We start from the raw sequence: 26010 nt of genomic DNA on the forward strand, positions 1-26010 counted from the left end.
TTTACGAGGAGTGGAAAGTTCGTTCCGTCCTTTCTTTTGTTTATGGGTCCGAAACGATGGCACCTGGCGATATTTTTAGGGTTGACGTCGCATTCTTGTTAGTTTGATGATGTCTTCGTTTAGTGCTTTTCCGTTTTCTTTTGGAAAGTTCAAAATGACGGCGTTGAATTTTTTGTTTTTGGTATCCATCAGTTGTGCACAGTTTGATGTGTCGTTTGAAGCTTTTTATTCGTTCCCTAAGTTCAGGAGCTGTTTTACAGACGGGAGGCACAGCGATCAGCAATAGCTTAAGTCGATATATATATATATTGTGCGCCGTTTTGTCCAATTTTTGCGCAGGAAGCGTGTAACCAGTGGCAGCAGAACTCGCACATTATACCTTTTTTTAATTGCTGATATCGATTTTGCAGCACCGGCACTTTGAGGGTTTTCAGCAATCGGCGCTACGCTTGCGTCACACTAGGTGCTTGTTCGTCGTGGGCTTTTGTTACCGCCATTTTTGCTTCGTACGGTAGGCATAGGGAGGAGCTTGCAAGTGCCGATTTTTAGATCTAAATATAACTGGTTTAATGCATTAAATTATTTGCTTCTTGGTATACCAGCTGTTAAGATTTCCTTTTGGCGTTTAATTTGAATGGAAAACTCTTGCAGTAGCGATAAATTGCTGGAGCATTAGTTTACTCACAGACATCACCTGACAATTTTAGGAAGTATATCTCTGATGTTATTTTTTCGCTTTGAACATTGGCAGTTTCCTTCATACAGAGAATAGTGTTTGTGGGGGAAGTAACTTATCATTCGTGACATCGATTCTTATTGATAAATTGCGAAATGTAGTTCAGTATTGAGATCTGAGACTTACTAAGTGTACGTGGGCACTGCAACTTTCCACGATGTGGATTATTGGAGATAAATAGCCAAATGTGGGCCGTTAGCAAGATAAGAGACGATATAATCTTTAGAGAGAGTTATTGTAATAAATCATTAATGAGTATAATTATAATATTCAAATTAGTTTTCTTCATATTAGGAGAAAAATTTCTGACTCGGATTCTCTTTAACAGCTGCAAATTAATAAAAAAATATTGGCTCAATATTATGATTCATTACACAAATGCGTACTGAAATAAGGAAGAAGGCGCTTCATTGTAAAAATTAACTTTTTATGAGATTCAATTCGTAAATGTTATTATTACTTAACGTCAGTAGTAACTGGGTGTTAAATATGATTCAGTGGATCAAGACGTCTAAGCAAGATGCTTGTCTCACACATGATGATGAAACTCATCAACCACCTAAATACATTCATGTCTTAGTGTGATTCGCACTGACAGTCTTGGCTGAAGAGCAGAAACACTGTCCACTTAACAACTAAGGCGGTAGGATCTTCTAATTGGAAGAAACTATCTTATGAAATGCAGAAAACAGACCCATTGTGATGCTGATTCCATCTTGGACTTTTCCTTTCCCAAAACAAGCTAACTAGACCAGAAATGCCAACGCAATTTCACAAAACGACATACTGGCTTCAGAGACTTGGCTGTATGGACCATAATTCAAAAACAATTTGTTTTACAGAAAAGGCAAGTCTATTAATGCAGAATCTCGATTTTATTACTATTTTTTTAAAATGCAATCACATTCTTTCGTCTAGAAATGAAACAAAGAGATTTCATTTTGGAGGTTACTCATATTTGATTATTTGAAAGTGAAATTATGATGAATATTTTCCCACTTGACTATGTTATTTTTTAATGATATATAGTCAACTCGCTCAAGTAGTAGTTAGCGGTAAAATATTTAAATATATATGCACTGCTCAGGACTGTTCTGGAATAATTTAAAAAAAAAATAATTCGAAACATATTTGCTTTTAGTAAACTATAATTTCCTTCACCGCTATTGAAAGATATCAAGAGTAACGAATTTATCTCCTCCCAACTTTCATTATAATATAAGTAGCTCTAAATTTATTTCCTGACTTTGTTTTATAACAGCAATATTAAAGAACCATAAAAACTATCCTCTTTTCACTACAGTTTGTTGTAGGTTCTCTCTCTCTTTATTTTCATCTAAATTTGATATTTGCTATTCTAGTTTCAGATGCGCTGAATTTATTTTGCCTATGAATGACGACGTATTTATTTTTAGTTCAATGGAAGAAAGAATGCACATAGAAAAATAAAACAGCAGCAAATCGAGTTTGTGATAATTTCTAAAGCATTATTTCTCAATTCCTGAATAGCCAAAAAATAAATCCATATATTTTTGTTATTTTTTTTTGTTATTTCCATGAGGGGATTGAAACTTTTATAGCCAAACGAGCTAGCTCAAGGATGGCTTCAATGTGCATAATAAAATCAAAACATTCTTTATTTTTCTGACAATAAATTTTTCTTATAATTCTCAAAACTGAATCACGCTTTAAATGCCGATCTATTCTTGTCTGTCATATTAAATTATCTTTAAATAATCTTCTGCTGAAATATCTCTCTCAAGTATGAGCTGTGGCATTAAAATGAACGAAACACTTCATAGAACTTCTTAATTGAATGAGGAAAGTTATCAAAATAATCAAATCTCTGATGTTCGTTTCAAACGTTATCTAGAATTGAACTGTTGTTGTTTAATCAAACACTGATTTAACAGAATACACTTAAGTTGGGTCATTTGAAGCAGAAACATCGTTAATAGTACTGAAGCATTTCCCCCATAGGGAACAGATCGAAATCTGGAGGAGTCAAGTCAGCCTTCTACGAAGTGGGATTGAGGAAGTGCATCCAATCCGTAATTTTCCATAAGATTAAATATTTAATGTGAAACATGTAGCTTGTCACTGGGCATGAAATAAACACTAGCCGTTGTGTAATATCCGACCTGAGTTACATTCTTCGACCCCTTTGAAGTCTTATTTCGTGAGAAACAAACTCCAGAAACAGAAAACGAGAAGAGTACAGCATTTGTATTTCTAGTCTGTCATACAACTGACGTAAAGGTAAAAACTACTATCTCATTGGGTACCTATGTGGTGCGGATATTTTGAAATCACCTTCGTATCTTGAATGACAAAACCGCATGCTGAATTTAGCGAAGTTTTCAATGCAGTTTTATTTTGTTTGCCTTATGCAGAATTTCGAATTTATTTATAAAAAGGAAAACGTAAACGATGCCACAGCGTAGTTGCGAACCTTAAAAAAATGCCAATAATATAAAACCCGAGACAACACTTAAATGTATACATATTACAGTAAGCCATTTTTACATGTATTTCCATGCTAATTTAAGATCTTTTCAAAACGCACGAGTTGATCATTGCTGAAGTGCTTCTCTACACTAATAATTTGAATGTGCATTTTTATTTATTTATTTTTTTATATTATATGTCACTCCTACACGCGAATAGCTATTAGCCCACAATAATTTAGTATTAGTAGTGCGGGTCAACAAAACTCTTCATAAGCCAGATGGTGTCCATTCACTATATCCACAGTGAAATTCGAATTATAAAAAAAGTGATCGAGACAAGTCTATGCTTAAACCAATTATATATATACAATACGAGATCGTATATATTTGTAAAATCATAATCAATAAAATTTATTGAGTATATTTATATATTTAATATATATTGTATAATATAATATAATATAATTAAGAATTAATTAATATAATTTATTTATAATTATTAGTTATAATGAATATAATATATTATTGATTTTTTAATATTGTTGCGCGCTTCAATAAAATTATCCAAATTAGACTCAGCATTTGCTCAGCTCGTACTATGGCTGGGACTGAATGAAATTATCCGGAACTTAAGCAACAAATATCCAACGGATTGTTTCCTATCAATGATCCAAAATAAAGGCGCACTAAACCAGTCTTTCATGAACCTATCGAAAAAATTCTATCGAAAAAAAAAAAAAAAAACTGTACGACGCTGAAATTTAAACGCACTAAATGAAGATCGAAAACAGTCAGATTGCCTAAATTGAGTCCTTTTTTCTTTTTTATTACAGAGCTATGAAATGATTTTTGTTTAATATTTAAAGATTCTTTTCAAGCTACTAACTGTGGACGACTTCTATTTTTAATGTTTTAAATGGTTCCCTTTTTTAGAATAGGTTATCAAGTTATGAATAAAATGCACCGTTAGTAGATAATACATAAAGTGTACTGAAAACCAAAATTTAAAAAGGGGGCGTAATAAACAATTTTATTTAAATTTTAAATTCATTCTAAAATAGTATTTTAAATATTTAATTTTAAAAAGCAATCAAGCATGTTTACTGACCATTTTCAATACTCCTCTGTTTTCAGCACTCTCCAGAGGAATCATTAATTACATTTAACCTTACTCGAAGCTATTTTGATCTGAGTAATTCCTTTCATTGCTGTGCTTTACGTTCGAAATTTTAGTGGCATTTATTCTAGAAATCGAATTCTTGTGACATTTATTAAGCCTATAAAATACTCTTTCCTGGTATGAGGTTTAAAAGTGAGATGGCTGTTTACTGAACAGCCATCTCACTTTTAAAGTTCAGCGTTCAATAAAACAGGGAAGGCGATGAAAAATTAATGTGCCTAAGAGGAACGTGTATGCATCGTATTTAGAAAGGGCATCACTAAGCAGTGAGCAACGTAAACTAATACGTTTCTCTCCTCAGTTGCAAGCAGTTGCAACGCTAAAAGTAATTATGATAAAAAATAAAATAATTCTGTGAGATAACAATAGCTGACTGGATTTGAATTTCACTCTTTCGGGGATAAAGCCAGAAAAAATAATGAAGCAGAGTGGAAAGTGGAAAAAAATCTTATCATGGAATACTGAAAATAAACGCCTGCTTAATGAAATTGTAATCAGCTCGTTTTCAGCAGGACTATATTTTATACCTTAATTTGGTCTCACAAGTCATTGAAAAAATGTCAATTAAGCTTCTTTATGAAATGTAAATTGCTTCACTCTTTTCAGTATTAAAACGTGGTTTTTAATATTTACTCAAGTTTTTGATGTTGACACTAAGAAAAATAAAAAAGCCCTCCTGAAAGAGCAGCAAACATGAATCTAACATGAATATACTGTATAACAAGATATTTTAAAGCTCAATGCAAGCGTTTGCTAGAATAAATGTTTAGTTATATGAAATAGTTTTTCCAGACGTTTTCGGGGGACTTAACATTTACTTATATGATCTACAATTAGATCACATACGTGCTAGATCACACAACATGCTAATTAGATTAATGCAAAGAAACACAACTAAAATGAACTAATTGACTGCTTGATGATAATTAATTAATTTTGACAGTATAATGCATAAAATTAAGATTAAAAAAAAAGTAGTACAGAAAACTATTTTGAAAACAATGGCTACATATGGTAATTACGTATCAAAAGTAACTATCATTTAACAAACTTATATGGAAAGTACCTTGTATAAAATGAGTTCAAATGAACTCCATTAAGTTTGAATACAAATAAGCTATATGATTGGATAAAAACACCGATCAGGTTCACGAATTAATCAACAGTATTAGAGAAAATAAGTTAAATTGTTCAAGTTCTTTGAGTAAATATTTTGATAACTGATAACCAAACATTTGAAAGGTCATGTAAGAAAGAAGACATTGTAGCAGGAAGAAATATTATTCTTTCTGTTTATAAGCCAATATGCAACTAAGCAAAATGATCGATAAAAGAAATGATTGATGAGAAGGAGAGATGTATATTATTAAATTATAATACGAAGGATGCAAAATACGACAGTAAGATATATTGTGATGATGAATATAATATCGACACGTAGCCACGAATATAGTTGAACTGAAAACTTGAAAGCTTCGACAAATTTTTGTAAAAGATTCAAATACCAAATCTGAGTAAAATGCATTCCATAAGTACTGCTGTAATAATAATAATTGAGCCTCAATAGTGCAGTAGGTATAAACGAACCCTTCAGATAGAATGACCTGGGTTCAAATCCTATCTATGAGGAGAAAATTTTAATCCATCCTCTTCAATTGCGTATGGATATAACAGGGTTCTCACACAAAAATGAGGGAGTTTCTTCCCGGAAACGGGCAAACCAGTCCATGAACAAGCATATCTACAGACATAAAATATTGAACGAACAAGGATGAAGGTGAGAAACCATCTTATTCTCTAATTTTTACCTAGTAAAGTAGCATTGCTACCACCACTAACCATTAGGTTGAGAAGAGGGGAGGATGAGCGGGGAATACTTCGATGCAGATATGAACTGGAATAGCCACATAAACCATTTACACAACAAACCACGAACAATAAATGGCAAACTCTACTGGATAAAAGACATAGTTCCCACACGCCTAAAAAAAACACTAATATACAAATCACTATTCCAAAATATACTAAGATACGCTATAACAACGTATGCTTTCTGTGCACCCTACAAACTAAATAGATTAATGTCGTTACAGTCCAAAATGATAAAACCGATTTTTTGGGAACAAAGAGACAATAACGGCTTTATATACACTCCAATGTCAAAACACAAAATACTGACAGCAAAACACTGATGTCACTATGTAGCTTTGCTAAAACATTAGTTCGATGCCAACTACAGGACAGTCAGAAATACATACCGTATAACAGGACCTCAGACAACTAATTATATTACGTATAAATACAATAATCACTACAGAAAGGCCACACATAATAAACAAATTACCTTTTGAATACAGAAACCGTACAAACTACAATAGCCTGAAAAGAGCTCTAAGGACATACTATGAACAAGAAACTTGAACCAAAATACCATACCAATTTAATGAAACAATATATATTCGTTCAAGCTTCCAGTTCAGCGACGCATCAAGACATTTCAAGTTACCATGTGTGTGTGTGTGTGTGTGTGTGTGTGTGTGTGTGCATGCGTGCGTGCGCGAATTTCTCAGTCAACGGCTGCAGTGGAAAACAAACCTATTAAACATGGGTTTGATTTCGTAACTTCCCAACACAGCAAACAAACCAATAAATAATAACTAGCTGATTTGACAGATAATAAAGTGTTATTTGACATTAAAAAAATTAAATATATATATTAAATTGTATGTATATGTATGTAAGTTAATTGACAAATAATAAAGTATTATTTGACTTAAAAATATTATTATTATTATTATTATTATTATTATATCAATACCTTCCAAGTTATTTGTGTGTGTGTGTGTGTGTGCGCGTGCGTGCTTACTTGCGTGCGTGCGTGCACGCGCGCGAATTTCTCAATCATAGATTTCGTAGCTTCCCAACACAGCAAAAATACCAATAAATAATAACCAACTGGTGTCATCCTCAGATAAGCTTACATATTATCTTCGAGGATGAAAGCAGTGAAATTAGTTCTCATCCGAGATGTATCATATGTAACCAAGTGCATTTAATGTACGATTCACATGTAAACCAATGTATGTAATGTATGTATTATAAGTAAACAAATGTATCTAACGTAAGTGTCATATGTAAACAAATGTAAGTAATGTATCATATGTAATCAAATGTATGTAATGTATGTAATAACTGTAACAAAATTATGTAATGTATATAATAACTGTAACAAAAGTATGCAATATAGAGTGATTATATCATTGGTATTGTATATATAGAGTGTAAAATTGCAAAGAAACATCTGTAATAATCATCATTATGAATATTATAATAATATACGTTCTAAACAGTTATTGTTATTATTATTATTTAAAAAAACTTTATGTACAAGAAAGTATATGTTATGTATAATTGTGTTCATATAATGTATGTAATTTATCTGAGAAATAATAAAATGTTAAAAAAAATAATTATCAGAGGGCGCTGTGTAGGCATACGAACGGGCACATTGTAATCTCGCTGCTCCCGTTTTTTATAGTTTTAAAGTAGTTCTAACTCTTGGTTTTAATTTGAAAGTGTTCGAAAGAAATTCTACTTGTAACGCCGAAGACAGTGATATAAAATTCATCGAAATCGACTAAGAAGATGAATCCAAATTTTGAGTGCTGAAAACTGAACAGAGACAACGTTGGTCAACAACGAGCGAAGAACAAAGGACATCACCATGTTTACAGTCACACTACACTTGCTCAATGGAAGAAAGGTGAGTCATAAAGTGCATCAAATGCCTGAAGGATTTATCGTCCGATAGAAATCATATAACTTGTAGCAAATGCCGTAGTAATCTATACTTTATATGTACCGGCCTTTCAGAAACAACCTGGCAATGCAAATCCAATGCAACACGCGAGGAATGGAAGTGCCTACTCTGCAGGGAGAACAAAGAAACGCAGCCACCTACGGCACAGCCGATTATACCGGAGGCAAAAAAAGACGACGAACTACTTAACAGATAAAAAACTACAGGTGAGTCCTATAATTTGCACTCCTTAAATATACTAATAGAAAATGGTGTAGAGACTATAAAAGCCAGCTCAGTAAATCTGGTGCAAGCAGGGCCGCGCCGTGAGGTTGTGAGGATTGTGTTCCGCACAAGAGCGCTTGAAGATAGGGGCACCATTTCAGCACGGGAAATAATAAAAAAAAAAAAAAAAAAAAATCAGCTAACGCCTTTTTATTCCCGTATATACGGGAGTAGGCGAGGCCATTTAGCCCTATCTAACTCTTGGAGACTGAGTGGGCAGTTCAATCTCCACTGGTACCCAATCAGAGACAGATGGCCCAAGGCTATCACTAATTAAGCGGTACGCAGTGAAGAGAGACGGCTCAAATGTGCCGCCATCTCGTGGTCTCTAACCCTAACACAATATATTTAATGTCTGAAATAATGTGGGTTCTACGGTCGATTTTCTTGAATTTACAGGACGAAAAACCCGAGTTTCCGGGAGGAAAAACCTGCTTGCCCGTGCCAGAGATCGACTAACTCGGGATCGACTAACTTCCTTCGTGCGGCCTAGCGCGGTGGTGTGCAAACGCAACATCCACTGAGCTACACAGGCTCGAAATAATAAAAAAATATATAAATTTTGTTATTCTTTAATTATATCGTACTATATAAATTACACAATTACAAATTATAGTTAACGCAATAAAAATGAAATTTTAAATCAGACAAATTATTATGAATTCTTAATAATCTAATTTTAATATGTTAAATAATGTGTTTCTTTTAACTTTGTCAAATGCTTTTTCAAAGTCAATAAATGCAATATGTGTTTCTAAATTGTATTCTCTTCTTTGCTCTATTATTAATTTTAGGCAAAATGCCGGGTCTCTACATGATCGTCATTTTCTAAATCCATTCTGTACTTCTAAAATAAAGTTTTCGGAATATTTCATTCGTTTGCTATTTAAGATTCTGCAATATATTTTGTAACAGGAATTTAGTATATTGATACCTCTATAGTTTTCAGGGTCATCTCTATTACCTTTTTTAAAGATAGGAATCACAATTGCTTTTTCCCATTCTATTGGGGGGGGGGGGGATACCAGTTGAATAAATTTTATTTAAAAATAATGAGTCTTTCTTTGAATCTAGTTCCTGCATATTAATATAATTCTGAACCTAGTTTATCTTCTCCAAGTGATTTTCCATTTCTTTTTCTTTCAGGCTGATTTCTAATTCTTCTTTAGTTATTTCATTTTCATTTTCATTAATTGTTTGTCAGTTGTCTTTTTTAAAATACTATTTAAACTACTTTTAAACTACTACTACTACTAAACTATTAATTTTTTAAAATACTTTTTTAAACCCTATTTGAAGATTAAATCACGAGATATCATATACTAGAGAGATAAACCAAGGGGTCCGATAGGGATATCCCCTCTCTGCAACTCTTTTTAATATCTACTTAAATGAAATAATAATAAAATGGAATAAAAATTTACATCAAGGAATTAAACTTTCTCCTACAGTAAACTTAAACACTCTCCTCTTTGCCGACGACCAAATAATAATTACAAATTCTGAAGATAAACTACAGAAAGCTATTTTAGATTTAAATGAGATATCCAAAGATTATGGATATCTCTTATGGATAATATCAACAGAAAAATCAAAAACTATAGCCTTTAAAGGACAAGATCCAGCAAGAACTAAAATAGTAATAGATAACAAGATCTTAGAACAGGAGAATTCATTTAACTACCTAGGATGTACGATCACATATGAAAATGAAACAGATATAAACGTAAAAATTGCAAAATATTTAAAAATAACAGGTGTAATTAACTCTATATTTAAACCAAACCCAGCTTAAAAACAAACCAGACTAAAAGTATACAATACATTAGCCCTACCAGTCTTAATGTATGGAAGCAAAATCTGGACAATAAAACAAAAAGACAAACAAAGACTAACAACAGCAGAAATGAAGTTTATGAGAAAAACTGCAAAGTATATCCTATTTGATTACAAAAGAAATGAAGAAATTATGAAAGAATTAAACCAAGAACCAGTAATAGAAAAAATTAAAAAATATAAACATAAATGGATGGAACACGTTCAAAGAATGAAAACAGAAAGATTACCAAAACAAGCTTTAAAATACAAGCCAGTAGGGAAAAGAAAACCAGGACCTACTCTTAAACGATTCAACGATGACTTCTAAAGCCGGAACTGGCCATGCTAGGCCTAAATCCTTGTATGCATGATGATGATGATGATGGTGATGAATAATCTAATAACATTTTTAACTTAATACACCACTAGTTTTATTATACTTTGTTTGAAGTGAAATTATCAATATTACCACAGATTTTGTTTCACAGAGTAAGCATCGACTCAGCGAAAATTTTATAAATATTCTCGATTGTTTATTATATTTTTAGTGGAAATTTTTAGTTTAAACCGGCAATTAAAGATAAAATACGCATCCTCAAAAATTTCTTATCCATCATCAATTGCAAAATTGCAATGTGATATCAATGGTATTACAATTTTAATATGCACTTCGCATCCACATATGCAATGTGGACGTATATATACGTCCTGGCCGGTAGCGTTGTTAAGACAGACCGTGAATTCATTCTTACTCTGTGCTTTTCCCAGTACCGTCGATAGGATGTAGCATAAAGGTAGCCTGCCACACGGCGCTGCTTAATAAGGGCGCTCGTTCAGCCGTATTACGGCAACAAGATATTTTACAAAAATACAGCATTTAGTTAGGAAATAAAAAAGGCGCCATTTCCCATTGACAGTCAAATATGTGCTTATTATATTTTATTAACAAAAAAATTATAGTCATACATTCTAAAACTGAACATTTTATAACCCACTTATTATATACTTAAGGAAACAACCCATAAAGTATCATACGATGTGAATTTCATAAACTTTTATAGTCTCACTCACTCTTTCCACTCTCTTTCTCTCTCTTTCTCTCTTTCTCTCTCTCTCTCTCTCTCTCTCTCTCTCTCTAATATATATATATATATATATATATATATATATATATATATATATATATATATATATATATATATATATGTGTGTGTGTGTGTGTGTGTGTGTGTGTGTGTGTGTGTGTGTATTAAATTATATTATGCATGAATTCTCCTACTAAAATTGCGAGTCTCTATTGCCCCGATGGAGACTCGCAAATGTGAATTTGGATTATTATTCATGTAAAGTAAGTAGGTCTATTATATTTTTGCTAAGTTGGAAAATCAGTTAAACTTGTTTCATTTTAGTTAATTATCTTATTTTGGAAACAAAAGATTTTTATCTTATGTTGCGTAGACGTCTAGAAAATAACAAATTTTCAATAAGAGATTTGTTTATATATTTGTTCTTGTTCTGGTTGGAAGACATTGGGGTTGGGATCCTTTTACTTATTTCTTTAATAAATAATTTTAATATTCTAGAAATTTTTTAATTATTAAACAATTACCAGAATGTAAAAAATATTAAATAAGTATCAATCAGTGGCTAATGTCTCTATATGTTAATTTTCAAAAAATACCTAAAATGTAAGCATATTTATTATTCAATACATCTGAAAAATCAAATTCTGTAATAAAAAAAATAGTCAGTCTTGGGCCATTCACCTTAAAAATAATAGTCAGTCAAGGGGTTAAAAAAGAATGTTTCAGGGAAAATTTCAGAAATTATTATTTATTTTGGTGGACAACTTTTAACGCTCGTATTTTAAACTCTAAGCAAGTGTGTTAACCCCTAGAAGGCCTAAAAAAGCCAAAAAGACAATTCCAGCGACTACAACTGGAACATAAACTGGCTGGATCGCTGAATAAATTTTTAACTTCGGGACCACATAAAAAACGAAGAACAGAAAGTTCTGACGAAGCAAGTACTCCGTGTAGCTCTACTACAGAAAAAGAGAGGACACAAGATAACTATGAAGAAGCAAATATTAAATGCGAAAATGAAACTGGCCTGACTGGACTGTCTACAGAAGTTGTAGCAGAAGAAATACTGGATTCCGATTCAGAGAAACACGAAACTTCAAATTTTAATGTTAATAATCCAGGTACTTGGGTGAATCATATAACTACCTCTCAACTTACTAATGAATACGGTTGTAACGATTGGCAACATTTGAGTCATATACTAAAAATACACGAGACAAGTTCCGCGCACATTAAAAACTGTTCAAAATACAGCGAACTTAAAATGTCGTTGATTAAGAAATATTACTGATTGCACACAACAAAGATTATACGAAACTGAGAAAAAATATTGGCAATCTGTTATAGAATGGTTAATCTACATAATACAATATTTATCAAGACAGTGTATAGCTTTTAGAGGTTCTTCACAAATTCCTTTTGAAAATGATAACGGCAATTTTAAGTTAGTAGAAACTGTCGCTAAATTTGACTCGATAATGGCAGAACACTTGTATCGCATCCAAACATCACAAAAAAGGAACATTGCTCATTATTTAGGTGATAAAATATAAAATGAAATCATCCGTATAATTTCTGAAGCTATAAAACAAAAAATTTTAGAAATGGTTAAAGAGGCGAAATATTATTCATTAATTCTTGACACTACTCCGGATATGAGCCACAACAGAACAATTATCTATTGTTATTAGATTTGTTAATCAAAATAAGGATACAAATATAGCAGAAATCCATGAAAACTTTTTTGTTTTTCAATCTGTAGAAGATACCACTTGGCAAGGACTATTTCAATTTATAAAAAAATATTTAAAATTATTGAATATTAACATTTTGGATTTACGCGGCTAAGCTTATGAAATATGCGAGTCAAACATAATTGCCTGCAGAAAAAAAATCGTTGGAATAAATTCAAGGGCTTTTTTTATTCCATGTGCTCCTCATTCATTAAATTTGTTAGTTAATGATGAAGCTAAGATATCCTGTGAAACTGTAAATTTTTTGGGGGTAATACAGGATTTATATAATTATTTTTCAATATCTGTGAAGAGTTGGGCTACATTAAAAAAACATATTCGTGTTAAATTTGAAACCACTTTCTGCTACTAGGTTAGAAAGTACAGTAGAAGCAATAAAGGCACTTAACAATAATATCAAGGAAATTTACCAGGCTCTTTTTGATATTACGGAAGATAAAACTAAAGATATCGATTCTGGAGTTCAGGCAGACAAATTAATTTCAAAGATTTATTCGTTTAAATTTATTTGCTCTGTTCATATTTGGTACGAAATCTTAAGTCTCGTTAATGTTGCAAGCAAAATAATGCAGAATCCGACATTTGATATAAGAAAAATTACAGAAAATCTTGATTATGTTATACAAGAATTAAATACTCGCCGAACAGATCAATATTTTGAAAATATTATTAGAACTGTAAAAGAAGTAGCAAGCGACCTTAATATTGATCCTATTTTTCCAGACATTCGCAAAAGAACAAAAACAAAAATATTTGGTTACGAAGCATCAGATGAGACAACGCATGATCCTAAACAAAATTTTTAAATAAATTTTTTCTTTGCGATTTTAGACACGACAATAACTTCAGTCACGGAAGATTCATACTCTTAAAACAACATAGCTAGGACTTTAAAGTTATAAGAGACATTAGGCATTAGAAAGATTGGAGCGATGAAGATTTAATGAAACATTGTAAAGATTTGCACTTAAAACTGAGCGACAATCAAGATTCTGACAATCGCGATATTGATGGTATGACTTTATTTGAGGAATTAAAAACTTTGCAATGTTTTATTAAAAAAGAGCTCCTCAGGATGTTTTAAATTATATATACGAAAATAAATTAACGACACGTTTCTGAATACTGCGATTGTGATGCGTATTTATTTAACATTACCAATATCCGTAGCATCAGGGGAAAGAAGTTTTTCAAAACTGAAACTGATAAAAAATTATTTGCGTTCAACAATGTCTGGAGAGCGTGTAACGGATTTATCAATTATATCAATTGAAAATAATATTATGGATTCGTTAGACATTAAAGATGTTATTAAACATTTTGTGGCGGCTAAAGCAAGACGGATAAATATGTAAAATAAATCTACATTTATACTAATTGTTATATAGTTAAGAGCATACCTCCAAATTATCTTTGTAATATAATATTTCTTTTTATATTAAAATAAAAGTAATTTTTGTTTATATATATATATATATATATATATATATATTATGTTGTATTTATATATTAAGGAATAAACAATTTTGAATATGTTTATTATTAAAAATTCCTTATTAATGAATTTCAGTTATTACAGTGTTCTACTACTGTTAAATAAAATTTATTTTTATGTATGCGTATAAACTATTTTGTACTTTTAACAAAATAAAATTTTTCGCAAAAATATTTCATGGAAACTTATTTTATGGGGACGCTGAAAAACATTTTGCACAAGGGCGCCTCCTACCCAAGGCACTGGGTGCAAGAACTCTTTGATAAACAGAATGAACAAATAACAAAAATAAAATCTAGGATTTCAAATGAGGATTGGGTCAGACATAATAATTTAGAAATGGAAGAAGTCTTACAAACTGTAAAAGACATCAAAATTAGTGTTAACGTACTAACTGACAGGCAACATAATTGGATGAAAGAGACATACAAACTCCGTCAAAAACTTAATTCTCTAAAACTACGATACGAGCGTTTAAATCATCAACAATATAAAGGAGATCTTGTCATAAACGGTCTTCCTGAAACTGCACCTTACAAAAAACCTGAGAGACGTAGTTTTAAAATTAGGCCATGCAATTGACAATCCCCCTACAGTATAACGACATTCAGACTGTAAATCGGATTCCCAGAAAGGGCAATAACTAAGGTTTGCCACGACCAGCACCAGTCATAGTTCGTCTTACAAGTTCACAAGAGACATTCTCATAAAAGCCAGCAAAAAAGCAAAAAAAAAAAAAAAAAAAAGTTGCCAAGGCCTTGAACGCATTGCAAGACAATATACCAATCTTCCTATCTGAATATTTAACACCATTCAACCAGAATCTGTTGTACCAAGCAAGAAAAGCAAAAATAGAAAAAAATTAACACATTTTGTGGATAAGCGATGACAAGATATTCTTAAAGAAGTCACAAACTTCAAAGCCGATACAAATCAAAATGCTCAGAAGACATAGAATGGCTGCCACAATAAAAAAAGACTCCTAATTAGTTCAAAAAAGAACAAAAATGAATGTGTGCCATCAGACAGATGTAATAACACCAGGATATATAGGCAATTTCACTTTGATATGAACTTTCAGATCACCTGTGTTTCACAATACATTATTTTCCATATTAATTTCCTGTGGTAAAACACACTAATGTTAATTTTTTTATTATTTTTATGTGTATGTCACTTTTGTGGTTTATAGCATATTTGTTTCATTTATGAATAACTGACAGTTTCTCATCCTTTCTTTTTTTTTTTTTCACCCTTATGATAATTTATTTGTTGTAACCGAAGTCACAAAATGAACCAGAAAACTGCCTTGAATCCCAAGAAATACTAATAAAAATCATCAAGTTAATTCGAACAATATTGAAAAGGAAAAATAAACAAAAAATTATTATTCTACAAATCGCCAGATTCATATCTTGATTAAAAATTAATTTATCCCACTTCAAATCACTGCATTCCTTCAAAAGCATTTAAAAATGCACTTCTCTGGTTTTGTAGAAAACAGGTTTAGAATGCAGTTTATATATAAACTCATATATATATGTTAAAGATACCAAGCAATTTTATAAGCTAGATTTTTTTTATATATATATATTTTATATATATATATATATATATATATATATATATATATATATATATATATATTAATTAATAAAAATGAAAATAAAAAATTAAGAATTTTAATAATTAATTCAATAAATAAATTAATTTTTGTTCTAGGTATTTATCAGAACTTTCCAGAATCCCCTTGTGTGTGTGTGTGTGTGTGTGTGTGTGTGTGTGTGTGTGTGTGTGTGTGTGTGTGTGTGTGTGTGTGTGTACATTATATGAAAATTTAAATAAAATAGACCATATAATTATAGCCGGAGATCTTAATGCCAGAATAGGAATGAAAAAAATAAATCAATAATATACAAAAATTTGGAGAGCCAAAAGTAAACAAAAATGGAAAACGACTCATTGATTATATAATATATAATTATTTAAAAATAATGAATACATTTTCTTCTCTCTTCTTATTTAGTATTCTGCAATTGATCAGGTAGTAGAAACTTTCCTTCCACGCTCTTCTGTTCTGAGCTTTCTCTTTCAAGGTTGTGTACCTGTCTCCATTGAGAATGCCATCTAGAATTGTTTTCCTTACTCTTCCTATGGGTCTTTTTCCGTCTATTTTTCTTTCGATGGCATTAATAATAGACTACTTTATAGCAAATGAAAAAGCAGCAACCCTCTTCCTATACGTTAAAGTTAGAAGAGGGCTAGAAATTGACACGGATCACTATTTAGTACAGGCAAAATTAAATTTCCACCAAACTGGCTACAAAAAATACGAAAAAAAAAAAATAAACAAACTAGAGAAACATAATCTAATTACAAAGTAAGACTACTAAATGATTCAAGTATAAGAAATTTATACCAACAGATGATTAATAACTACTTCGAAAAAATACAAGAAAATGAAGACATTGAGAAAGAATGGAATAATGAAAACGAAATTATCGCATCAGCAACATATGAAAGTCTAGGAACACACAAAAATATCATAAAAATAAAAAATTACATATATAGGACAATGAAATAAAAACAATAATTGAAAATAAAAAGCTGGCTTTTAAAAGATGATTAAGTAGCAAAAAACAAGAAGATGAAAGTGAATATAAAAAAGACGAGCAATAGCCAAAAGAGAAACCAAAAAGAGACACACAGAAAGCTGGAAAAAATTTGTATCATATCTAGAAAATGACATATACAAAATATGACCCAGTGCGTACAAAATACTAAAACACATGAATGCAGATATAAAAGAAACTGCAAATATAAATTGTGCACTAGATGTAAAAGAATTCTTGGATTACTTTACAGATCTTTGGACGGATAATACTGGCATCAAAAATAATTATACCAGAAACTTACACAATACCTTAAATGATACGATAACAATGAAAGAATTAAAGGACAACCTAAATAAAATAATAAAAAATGGCAAATCAGCAGGAGAAGATGGGATAAACTTCCATGGGATTAACAATACTTTAGCAGTGTTCACATTATTATATGGCAGTGAAATTTGGGCAATAAACAAACAAGATAAAAAAAGAATAAAAGCAAGTGAAATGAGATTTATCAGGAGAACTGCAAAATACACATTATTAGATCAAAAAAGGGACGAAGACATTTTAAAATAACTAAAAACAAAATCAATAGAAGAAAAACTAACCAATTATAAACAATAATAAATGATGTGACACACACACTCACAGACACACACACGGGGAATCTGGAAAGGTCTGATAATCATCTAGAACAAAAATTAATTAATTTTATGAACTGATGTAATTTTCCTACAAGCTGTGCCAATATTAATTACAATTTACTGATGTGAAATTCAGACTTCTAGACGATGGATTGTCCATTCCATCAAACGGTCGTAATAAATTGGGACTTAAACAATTTCATTGAAGCGACTAAGTATATATTATGTACGAAATACGTTTGAAGAACTGGATTTACTTACCAACACTGCCTTCCGTAGTTCTCTCTATAAAGAATGCAGACCCCCCTTTGCTTTTATAGACTCCCGAACAGGTAACATGCCTGTATACTGTCAGCTAAGGTCATAATGGTACACGAGCCGCTATGACCAACTTAAAATTTTTTTTTTTTTTTTATTAAATGTTCCCAGTTATGTGAGCTGAATATACGTATTCGCAATTTAACATTTATCTGTATCGCAGATTTTACTTTCTGGGAAATATTTTTTTGATTTCTGATTTAAAAGTTAAATTTAAATTACTTTGAAGTCAGATTAGTTTAGATAGGAAAATTATTACTGAGAATTTCCATCATGTATGGTTCCAATTTTATTTATTATTATTATTATTATTATTATTATTAGAAAAGACATGACAAGCAGCTCAAATAAACATCACCTTGTACGAAGAGCAACTCATTAAAACTGCTGTTCTTAAAGGCTCAGTTCTAGAACATTGTTTTAATGGAATTGAAAGGGAACCTAAACAGATATGCTGATAATACGCAATAGTTTTCTCATCAAGTGACATGCCAACCTTAAAGCGTAACGGGGAATCTGATTTATGAAGACTGCATACATGGTTTATTAAATACCACATCACTTCCCGCAATCCCATATGCGTGGATCATAATCTAAAATAGAAAACCAATATCCAAGCATTCACAAATAATGAAAGGTACACATTCGATGCATTATACGAATAATATCGATAATAAACGAATATTACCGATGCATTAAACGCATCGATAATATTCGTTTATTGAAAAACATTAAACGCATAGTATCATAAATTTTTACAGACAACATATTATGCACTGTTATACTGAAGAATTTGATATTAAATTTGTATCTGGGGGAACCATATGAAAAGAGTTTTGGAAAATTATGCAATCTAAACAACAGAATATTAAAGAAATCTTCACTTTTATAACTCTATAGTTAACAAATCTAATTTAAAGAGTTAACCACGCACAATTAACATACAATGGATGCACGTGAAATACAGCTTATCTGTATAAATCCGCACGTGTCTTCTCATATATCTACATGAGAAGCAGTAAATTTGGAAAAAATTAATGAAATATCTTCCCTGTGTTTCCCATTTCATTTAGAGCCGGGCAGAAGAGATGAAAACGTTTTTTTTTTTTTTTTTTTTTTTACCATATCTAAGTTAGAGACTACGGCTCAGTCGCTGATAAGTTGCCACTTCTTTGACGATCATTCTATATGGAATCCTTCTATATATTCTACATGGAGATTCACTCAACGTGAATGTGTTTATTATGCAAAAAAAAAAGTTTTCATATATTTGATGTCGTTATCAACGTACATGATTTCAACGGTGAAATAAACAAAATATTATTGCCAGCATTTAGGCACAGCATAGTTATTTTACATGAAGTTTTTAAATTCACAGCTAATAATGAACAATATTTATTCAATTAAGACCTTTTTTTTACTTTCATAATTTCGTTTGTTGTATCAATTTCGCAGTCCCATCGTTCTACAAAGGTGAGGCTAAGCCATTATTCTAAAAAAGATAATTAAAAATAGAATAAATTTTATGGTAGCATGAGTTATAAACAACAATTTCTAACCATGTAGAAGTGTGATCATTCCTTAAATAACAGGCAAAGTTTTCCTTCTCCTCAGTTTCAGAAAGGTGCCATTATTCTTTAAGGAATAATATATCGTACAAAGATTGAATGTAGTCTTATTTTTTGTTAACTTTTATATTTCTATACATTATGATACAGAGTGTGGCCATAAAATAACTTTTCCTCTTTGGAGGCATCTGTAGCTAAAACCAATAAATGGAATGAGACCAAATTTTATATTGAGACTTTTGAAGGCATGGGGAAATGATTTCTGCGAAAAAAAGATTTAGTAGCAAACGTCGCCGATTGGAGAAATTTTGGCGCTGGCGGAGCCGACAACAAGCGGATAATTACTGTACATTGAAGGCAAATAAAATGGAATAATAACATTTCGACAAGGTAAGCGACAGCCGCGTCACTCATTCCAGCTATGGCATGGGTGCTTGGACCAGTACTAGTCCCTGTGTCGTCGAAGACCGTAGTAGCAACGTCCGTTACTGTCTCTTCTTGCACTGCTTTCCGTCATCTGCCAGGTCTAACTCCTAGTGATCCAGTTTCTTCAAACTTCTTAATCATAGCTCTCGGTGCTACAGCTGTCATATGACCTGTACACAGTTTATGAAGTCTTCTAAATTCCCGAAGGGCCGCTACGGCATTGCACTGTTTAAGGTAAAACAACTTAACAAGTAACTTAATAACTACCTGAACGTTACCAATCCCTTTTTAAGTGGAATTGGTGGCGCTGCTGTCACGTACGCACAGAAAATTTGCATAATCCTTTTTTACCCCCGTTTACTGTAAATATTTGACTGCTTTCGGCTCCGCCAGCACCAAATTTCCCCTGTCGGCGACTTTTGGTACTAAATCTTTTGTTTCGCGGAAATCCCCATGCCTTCAAAAGTCTCAATATAAAATTTGGTCTCATTCCGTTTATTGGTTTTAGCTACAGATGCCTCCAAAGAGAGAAATTATTTTATGGCCACCTGTATATTATTTAAAAGAATGGATGCTGACAGTTATCGTTCGTAACTCGAAGCACATAAATTGCTAAACTACAAAATGCTTTTGAAAAATGTACAAACGAAAATCAGAAAATTAATTTCCGAATATTATCCGAATCTGAAACTATAATTACAACGTGGCTATTCACTCATGGAAAATATTTCACAATTTATTGGATGTGTCTGTTTTTCATATATGATGAAATGTTACTTCCAGTAAGGAGATCAATTGCATGTCAAAGGGTATGTAGACAAAAATTATTCAAAATTCGATGTCTACAAAAGCAGCTTACTCTCAATAAAAAGGTAGAAGTTTTAGACTAGTTTCCTTCTTCCTTTTATCCAGTTCCTTTTACTTTTTCCTTTGTGAAAAGTAGGCTAACGATGTATATTCAGTTGAAAAATTGTGTGTAGGTAGAAAGTTATTGAAGACTGGGAAACATATTTCTTAGAACTCAGGATAAATTGTGTTGTGTCATGTTGCATAATGTTTTCGTATTAACATTTGCTATTGGTACATTAACGAGACAATAAACCACTAAAAAAAATTTTTTTTCTTTATCTTCTTGTTAACAGAACTCGGAAAATAACTGAAAACATTTAGAAGAATAATCGAGAATGAATTTTATATAAGATAGCTGTAAATATGTTGTACATATCTGACGAAACCGAAACGTTGTTTCTTCTTTATATTAAGCTCATATTTAGCTTTATGAGTTGAGCTATAAGTGAACTGAATTATCCAAGAGGAGGGACTTCGTGCTCTGTCTTAGATAACTAGTTGCAACTCTATTGTAACGCATATGCGTCTGCTTTTAATTTGAGCTCATTGTTCCGCTAATTATTTACATTAAAAACCTCTGTGAAAATTAATTAAAATAATATGCAGGCTGCGCGTACTTTAATGGAGAGCTGTTCTCAGTGAAGATAAAAAATGTAATAAGCGCAAATATTCCATTAAAGATTATATGTTAATGCACGCGTTATCTTTGTTCGTATTTGAGAACCTTTTTTATTTTTTTAAACACAATAGAGAATTGCTTCGATAGTGCATCTGATAAAAGCAAAAAGGTAAATAATTACAAAGTGTAAAGTAGAAATTTTAAGTCCGAAAAAATCGCCAGAATTATTCATAAACCAATTTGCATTATAGCATCTCCTCCTCCTGTTCGAAAACTTTGCTATTGTCTACTAAAGGCACATTATATTCTTCATCATTTGCTCAATATCAAATTACCCTTTTTGAATTTTTACTCTTTGGAAAGTCAGCAAACAACTGAATATCCGAAACTGTACTCTATAAATTTGCTATTTTTGGTATGCAGAAAATTCAATGAAAACATCGAAAGACAATTTATCAGACGACAATTTACAGACAGGAAATTTTAACCGAAAGAGCAAAAGTTAACCGAAAGGCAGTTCATTGAAAAAATAATTCATCGATCGGCAATTAATCGAAAACTCGATTCATCAGAAAATTAAAACTCCTAGAAACTAAAAATCACAGAACGAACAGATCATCGAAAAATGAATTATAAAGCATGTAGAGTAAAGTGTATTTATCAAAAATAACTGCAGTTTTTATTGGATTAACTTGTGATAATACAGTTTAAGCTTAGCATGTTATTCCTCTAATATATGTTAGGCAGACATGTGTGGCAGTTTGTTTATTTATTTATTTTGGGAGAAATATTCCTTTCGATCAGTAAAATGCGTTTCGTGTATTTAATGCGGGCACAATCTGGAAAATAATGTGCAAAAAAAAATTTTTTTTTCAGACCAAAATGGAATATTTTTCAAATACTTACTTGAGGATTCGAATAAGTAGGATGGTTGTATCATATAGGAAAAAAACATTTCATCACTTAATATATTACATGACCTTGTTCGGGAAACGATTTCTCGTTTGGCGATTTGAATGATTGTTAACTGAGTATACTGGTTGAATAGAATGATAGTGTGATTACTAGAGACACAAATATAGTAGAGATGTTAAACCTGTTCATAAAAGTATTTCATCCTCGAGAAAGTAACATCATGCAGAACTTGAGAGTAATGGAGGGAAAAGAAGGAGGAATTCAATGAACTTACGATCAAGAAGGCTGTAGGATTTAATGGTATATCACTGCGTGTCTTGAGGGAATGTTCCAGAAAGTGAATAACAGCTTAAACGTACCTTTTAATATGAGTCTTCCATTTGCTGAAATTTCAAATAAGTGAAAAGAGGAAAAAATTCCGATTTAGAAAGGGAATAATAAGACCGAAGCTTCGAATTATAGGGAAATGTGTTTGTTTGAAGTTCTGCTAAAGATGTTAAACAGACTAATGAAGAACAGGTTCAGGATTGGGTTGATGATAGCAACATTTCTTTGATGAACAGCATGTGTTTGCTAAAGGAAAATCGTGTTTTAGCAATCCGCTTGCTAAAACAAGGTGACAGGGGCATTGGATATACTGGAATATTTAGATTTTACTTGGAATACAATCCTTTTATAGATTTCCACATAACAAACTGGTAATTAATCTAGAATAGATGAGGTTTGATAGTAGACTAGTACACTAGATTGAAGATTAGCTATCCGATAGCTATCAGCAAGTTATGTATCGAGCGTGATATTCCAGAAGAGGAACATCACTAATGGGTCTGTTCGGGAGGTGGGGGAATTACTACTTAATTTTTATGTGCATAATATTGGCAAGCGCTTGAATGGTGATATATGGTTGTTTCCAGATGATACAAAATCGAGTAAAACTATGAGGGGTAGAATGGATATTGTAGCCATGCAAATGAACTTCCGTAGGCTTACTGAATGGGCAAATGAATAGGGCCACTAGTTCAACGTAGCAATGTTGAACTGGTGGCCCTAATTTTAGGTGGGGATGTATCTTAAAGGAGGCGGAAAAGACTAGGGATCTGAGGTATTCGTGGATAGGTACTTGAAATTTCAGGGATATTTTTCTAAAATTGTGAGGACAACCTTTCTTTGAGGTAATCGAAGTACAGCCTGGATATATTTTAATTCTATGGGAGCGCCAATTTTCTAGCTTAGTTGGATTATCCTGTCTTTTAAATATTCAGTAGGAAGTTTTGAGAGACCATTAATGAGGAGACCATTGTTATACTGTTTTTAGTTTAGGAGTTCGTGATGTTGTTTTAAAGAATTTAGTTTTTGCCACCATAGTTCCGTTGTATCTTTACCTAAGTTACGATGTTTTTCCGTTAGCTCTTGAACACTGTTTTTAATTTCCCTAACAGTCTGCAATACGTCTTCTACCGAACTGTTATCAAGTTTAATACATTTTTCATATTGGCTGAATTTGCCGGTACTGTATGTTTTTCAAATAGCTCTCCAACAAAACTGATTAATCAGTCTTTTAGGTTTTGTAATCTATTTTCTAGTAATATATCAAGTGGACTCACTTGAGTTTCCGTTATTGTACTCCTTTTTTATTTCCTCTGCTGTTGATTGCTGCTGATTACCGCCTGCTGTTGTTTTCTGCGTTGGCTGTTTCACTCCTGCCACTGAAGGCGACATTCCTTTGTTTTCTCTACAATGTGGGCACTTCCACACGTCACGCTTCGCATTCGAATTTCGCTGCTAAGTGGCGTCGACAATCCGACAATCCCGAACTAAAAAGTGCATATTTCTCTGGCAGTTCTTGCATGTTATGTGATTTTCTTTCGTTAGGTCTTCATGGCATTTGAAGCACTTCATATTTCTTGTTTTACAGATCCTCGCGCGACTGTTAAAATGGCGACTTCCTTTGTTCTCCTCTAGAGTGGTTGCCCTTGCTAAACAGCAAGCGGAAACAAGTAAGCTATTTCGATGCTTCCACAATAAAAAATTCTACAATTTTAAAATGTGGGAGCATAGAAATAGCGTACTTGTTTCCGCTTGATAATATAAAGTATTAGTTTACGCCAGTTACGCAAAACAAAAATTTAGAATAATTTTCGCAAACGTAATTATTCTTAATAGCCTAACTTAAGGGAATTCGCCAATCTCTTTGTTCATCAACCTACATTAAAAGTTTTTCCATTTCGACAATAAGATTGTCAGGTTTACGGATAAATAGTATTAACTAGTATAGCACTTTTCACTTCACTAACTTTGATAAATGTTACAACAGTAGCTGCAGTATTAATACGAAATGTGTTCAGATTCCTTCTTAATAGGAAGGAAATAAATAAACATGTGATTAATGTTCATTACAAAGAATTATTGCAGACAACGACACTTCCCTTTATGATGTAGTTTAGAAGATGGATTGTTGGATTTATTGTTATAGAAACTGTCTTGGGATGGGCATTTATTTGATTAACATCTTGATGAGATGAAAGATTTCAATCACATCAGTAGTAATTTTTAAGTAGCATTCATGGAGAATTTCTTAGTTACCTTACTGTTGAGTTAACTTACTATCGGTGAGCTTCGGATCATTTAAATTTGCTATACTGTAGAAAGATAAATGTATCTTCAACATTCAGCTGGAAGGAAATATGTGAGTTGAAGAAAATGGATATTTCTGACGAAAATTCCAGAAGCGAAAATGTATCTGCAGGGAAAAATTTAAATACTGTTTTTCTGAAATATGCTGGCAACAAAGGGAAAAATGATTTTGTTTTGTACTTACAGAGTGGTATGTCATAGCATACTTGTGAAAAGAACCGCGTTATAACTTTATATATCTTCAAACAACAAGTGATCACTAAAATTCACGAAAATTGCTTACTCAGAGAAAATGCCACCTTTCGAAGAAAACATTGCTTTCACGCTAGTGTTGAATCAGAATGGCCTTCATTTACATCTGCTCGGCAGATATTTGCTTCAGTTTTTATTAGATTCTGTACAATAAGATTTCTGTTCACCAGCTATGTAAATATTAGGTAAGGTCTAGTGGCCAGCAACTCAGAAATCCAAGTATGGCAGCAGCAGCTGATAAGAGCAAATAAAACTTACCGTAAGCGTAAATTTGATGTTTACTTTTGTGGTACATATTTCTCTCTCTCTCTCTCTCTCTCTCTCTTCCCCCACACACAGCAATTCTATTTAAGATAAGTTACTTCTTTTATTTATGTAATATTTTATTTCAGCTTATTCCACTTTTATTATCAATTAAAAGGACTCGCACTTTATTAGGTTGTTTCGTTTATTAGGAAAATAATGACGTGCATAAGTTTTAGATGATTATTTTGAAATGCTGTCGTAAATATCATCTGAATATCCTTGTTCACTTATTCAGAATTGTTTTATTTCATATATAAAACAAAAG

This window comes from Typopeltis vanoorti, chromosome 7, assembly GCF_054136105.1.
Source record: "Typopeltis vanoorti isolate ZY-2024b chromosome 7, IOZ_Tvanoo_1.0, whole genome shotgun sequence".
Taxonomy (NCBI): domain Eukaryota; kingdom Metazoa; phylum Arthropoda; class Arachnida; order Uropygi; family Thelyphonidae; genus Typopeltis; species Typopeltis vanoorti.